Genomic DNA, 5,190 nt, shown 5'->3' on the forward strand with positions numbered 1-5,190 from the left:
CTAGTTAATAATTAAGTAAACTAGTGATTAATGATATTATAGTTCTAGTTAATAATTAAGTAAACTAGTGATTAATGATATTATAGTTCTAGTTAATAATTAAGTAAACTACTGATTAATGATATTATAGTTGTAGTTAATAACTAAGTAAACTACTGATTAATGATATTATAGTTGTAGTTAATAACTAAGTAAACTACTGATTAATGATATTATTGTTGTATTTAATAACTAAGTAAACCAGTGATTAGTGATATTATTGTTGTATTTAATAACTAAGTAAACTATTGATTAACGATATTATAGTTGTAGTTAATAGCCAAGTAAACCAGTGATTAATGATATTATAGTTGTAGTTAATAACTAAGTAAACTACTGATTAATGATATTATAGTGGTAGTTAATAACTAAGTAAACTACTGATTAATGATATTATAGTTGTAGTTAATAACTAAGTAAACCAGTGATTAATGATATTATAGTTGTAGTTAATAACTAAGTAAACTACTGATTAATGATATTATTGTTGTATTTAATAACTAAGTAAACTACCGATTAATGATATTATAGTTGTATTTAATAACTAAGTAAACTAGTGAATAATGATATTATAGTTGCAGTTAATAGCTAAGTAAACTAGTGAATAATGATATTATAGTTGCAGTTAATAGCTAAGTAAACTACTGATTAATGATATTATTGTTGTATTTAATAACTAAGTAAACTAGTGAATAATGATATTATAGTTGCAGTTAATAGCTAAGTAAACTAGTGAATAATGATATTATAGTTGCAGTTAATAGCTAAGTAAACTAGTGAATAATGATATTATAGTTGCAGTTAATAGCTAAGTAAACTAGTGAATAATGATATTATAGTTGCAGTTAATAACTAAGTAAACTAGTGAATAATGATATTATAGCTCTTTGTAACATTGTATTGTGAAACGACTCCTGGGCCTTTTGAAAACAATTGGTGCTGATATGTACCTGGTACATAATATAAACTATTTGCAGAAAAACAGTGCTACCATCATTGGTATCTCTCGGAGGACAGAATATGCTGCACAATGGAAACTATACTGATCCCAATGTAGTAAAAGTAAGCAACTATGAGCTGTGTGAATGCAAAATAGGAAACATGTTATCATACATAGCATGTTTCTAAATTGCACAACCCAAACTCCAAAATATTTCGAAGCAAGATATTATAAAAGATGATACCTTCAATAACCCGCTCAGTGTCAAGGAAACACACTCGAAACTATATGATACATTCTACAAGGAGAGATTTGTTGACAAGACAAAGCGAACCAAGGACACAATTCAAAGAGCAAACCTGACGAAAGTCCAATGTATCCTTAGTTACAAGAAGGAAGGAGCAAACTCATAAACTCCTATATCTTGCCGAGAAAGAGGGTATGACAGCTCCTTCAATATGACAGGACATTATTAAGTTAGTGTTTGGTGAGGAAGACTATATAGTTCTTCCATCCATGAACTAAGAAAGTTTGTTTTCTGATGGCTATATTCCTCTGGGATTATTTCCAGACAACCAACTTAGTTGATATGATGGCATGTGTGAGTCGAGGGAGGACTAAACCATTGAACATCTTTGGAGAACTCTGCAACTATTTCCCTATCTTGGTGCTGAATATGTGCAAGAATACAACCAGAAATTATCTTACAGGATATATCAGAGATATCAAAATTAAAGCACTGTGAATGATAAAACTCAACCGCTTTTGGAAAGGAAACATTATAGGGATTCATTTCAAGTAAAACCAAACTTCAGACATTATTAACGAAATTGTGTTGAGATCGTTCTAGGTGGAATGGCTGGAGATTAACTAACACATTGTAAGCCTTCTCACCAACATCCAAAACTTGTTATCAATAGGTGAAGACGCTGACATCTCTTTAATTCTAAATTTAATGCATGTAACTTTGGATGGAATAAAGAAATAGTAGCTCTTTTATCCAGTAACTTTGATGTATCAGTCATAGTGTTACGAATCTGGAATGCGCTTCAGCATCATAACCTACTATAGCAATATTCGGTGGTCGGGTATGAGAGTTCTGACTATAAACTTTCAGTATAGTCGCCTTATTCACTGTTGTAAAGAGTTTTTGCGGTAACTTTTGTTTCCAGAATGTTCTCACTGATCCTCAAGATACGTCATCCCCCCAGTTTAAGAACCAATGTATGAGAGGGCAGTTGTTGGTAACTTAATCACATACATTCCTATTCACACATTGGAAATCAAACCTAAGTATGTATGCCGTGTTTGCCATAATTTCACACTATTATTGGATTCGATTACAAATATGGAATCAAATCTGAAGCCGTCAATTCAGACTCAACTTCGTATCTCAGGGAATTCAGGAAAAATCTCTGCAGCTGAAACTTAGATCAAACCTTATTAAAAGATGAGAAGTATTTAGTTTGTTTGTTTGTTTTGAATTTCGCGCAAAGCTACACGCGCTAGCCGTCCCTAATTTAGCAGTGTAAGACTAGAGGGAAGGCAGCTAGTCACCACCCACCACCAACTTTTACCAACGAATAATGGGATTGACTGTCACATTATAACGCCCACACGGCTGAAATGGCGAGCCTGTTTGGTGTGACGGGGATTCGAACCCGCGACCCTCAGATTGCGAGTCGAGCGCCCTAACCACCTGACCATGCCGGGCCAAGTATTTAGTGAAGATACTAAAGAGTAGAAGTGAATGTAAAACCATTAATAAACTTTAATACGTCCAACGAAAATGGAAAAATTCAAGTGTAGCAGACGCGGTGTCTTCTTGTACTTAATAAGAGGAAATTACAAAATGTGTTTGTTCATATAGTTCTGCAAATCAAACAGAAAATATAGTTAACATACGTTCATGTTTTTCTCTCTGATCTCTACCATTAAAATATTCAAGATGTTTCTGATAATAGTAATAGTTTTTGTAGTTTAAGCATGATCATTACAATCATTTCTGGTGTTAACCAAAAATGTCAATTTTAGCAAAATCGCTACTTCTTGTTGACGTCTGTAGAATGAAAAGTAGTGAGGAGATTTTGTTAGACAATATATTCTGCTAAGTCATAAAATTAGCTTCCTAAAGTGAAACTAGACTTAGACGTCTAACAGATATAACTACAGACTAGCATGTGAGGTATAAATAGATTGTATTCATTTTATTTTTTGATGGCCACATTCAAACTGAACGTAGGTGATTCCTCTCTATGTAGAACAATTTGAAATAGTATATATGACTATACATAGCTCTAAGGCAAGTTAAAATGATATTATGATATTTTCGATAGAAAATCAAATAGGCCGATTGTCTTAACTGTAAGTTATATTTGAACAAACTTGAGATATAAATAATAATTTTTAAATATGCCATAATTATATCAGTGTTTGTTTTCTCTAATACAGCTAAGGGCATATGCCGAAAAAGATGTAAAAGCTTTGCGTGAAGAACTGATGAATAAGAAAATTCAGGTGACCCTTACAAAGAAAGAGGAACAGTCTTCTCTCGGTCCAATTTTGAGAAATGGTCACTTTATCAGTGCTGTTTAATTGAACCAACCTCGGCTGTTGGGTGAATTATTAAAACTTTTTTTTTCTACAACTCTAATTGATACAAAATCTTCCGTCCAATTATAATTTCCCTTAATAGTCTAGAAACATAATCGTGTCGTATCTATACTTTAATAATTATAATTTTCTAGTTTTAAACAAAGAAAAAGAAAATAGTTTGGAGGGTAATATTTATTAATTGGCATGAGTTGTTTAAAGATATATTAAGTAATTTTAATAAAACGTTGCACAAAGACGCGCTCTGTATTTTTTCGTTGATAATTCTAATATACGTAGGATAACCTCACGTGTGATAGCTTCTCAGGTGTCATATAGGTGGCGCTGGCGTCGGAAGTAAATGAATATTGGGTGGAGGGCTCAAACATGAAAGAAAAGGTATTAAATTTTTATTATAAGTCGACGCTATTGTCTGTTGATAAGCGGTTCTGAGGGTTGATTAACCTATGCAAGTTTAAGACATTTCAAGCCTTTCCCTTACCCAAGTTTGAAAGTACAGGGTAATTATAAAGAAATAAATACATAATCAAAATAGTTGTATCTTAAAAACTAATTATCTTGGGAGAACTGAGAATGGTTAGTTTTATTCTGGGAGGTCTGGAAATGGTACAGAGCGTTTCAAAAACTGTCATAGCAGGTGATCAATGTGCTTTCTGCCATCCGTAGTCATCGTATCAAGTGTAAATGAAGCTAATACAAGTATTGCCTGTTTCGGTCAGTGTCCATTGATGGTTGGAATATCCTGCACACTGACAAGAGTTCAATTCAAATCACTAACCTCATATTGTTGAAAGAGAGGGTAAAAAAAAAAGAGGGAGAAATAAAATCAATGCTAGACTATGAGGAAAACTATTTAAGTATTTAATATATTGTGATTATGAAACACCGTGTACCACATTTAAACATTCCCTAATAAAACTCGTGGTTTTTAATTTGTCTCTAGTGAATTTTTGATTCCCTAGTACAAGTAGTTTTTAAGATATAATTTTGTGAAATAAACAGTTTTTTTTAGAATCACGCTGATAGAAATTTGTTATACCATAAGACAACTTTTATACAAACATAGGAAAATGCAAATTTAATAAACGGAGATTATAAACCTAATTTACAAATAAAAGCATTTTACTTACGTTTTCAGCAAAGAGTGATCAACTTACTGTTTGTGTATTTTAATTTTTGAGTTCATTTGGAAAATAATTAGCTTTGGTTAAATCTGAAGTACATAGAGTCGGAGGCTTTAAACAAGATCTTAAAGTTTGCACTCTCTCCATCATGTTCTTGTAATTTAGGCAGGTATAAGATTGGGTCATTTTATCGCAGTGAACTGGTTTTCCCATAATTGAATCACCTCATCTAACGGAATATTACTGTACAGTGTTTGATTATAAAAACTAAAATAGTAAATGGTCGCAAAAGTTTAAACTTTTCGTAGCATTATTGTAGATACATAACTTGTGAAATATATACAATAACACCTTTTTTTTGAAAGATCATTTATTTTTGCGATTTTTATAGGGTTAGAGGATAAAGAGTTCCACAAAGTGAGCTAATTGGTTAATGATTTTTATAGGGTTAGAGGATAAAGAGTTCCACAAAGT

General features: G+C 32.0%; 1 long non-coding RNA gene across 1 annotated transcript in view; it reads left to right on the top strand.

Moving 5' to 3' along the window:
• Positions 1-4,479, top strand: part of LOC111087743 — an 8,697-nt gene extending 4,218 nt beyond the window's left edge. The window contains exon 3 of the long non-coding RNA XR_002612396.1: positions 3,431-4,479. This is a non-coding gene — a long non-coding RNA (uncharacterized LOC111087743). The remainder of the gene's footprint in view (positions 1-3,430) is intronic.
• Positions 4,480-5,190: the final 711 nt, after the last annotated feature.

The sequence above is a fragment of the Limulus polyphemus genome, unplaced genomic scaffold, assembly GCF_000517525.1.
Source record: "Limulus polyphemus unplaced genomic scaffold, Limulus_polyphemus-2.1.2 Scaffold2568, whole genome shotgun sequence".
In the NCBI taxonomy this organism is placed as follows: domain Eukaryota; kingdom Metazoa; phylum Arthropoda; class Merostomata; order Xiphosura; family Limulidae; genus Limulus; species Limulus polyphemus.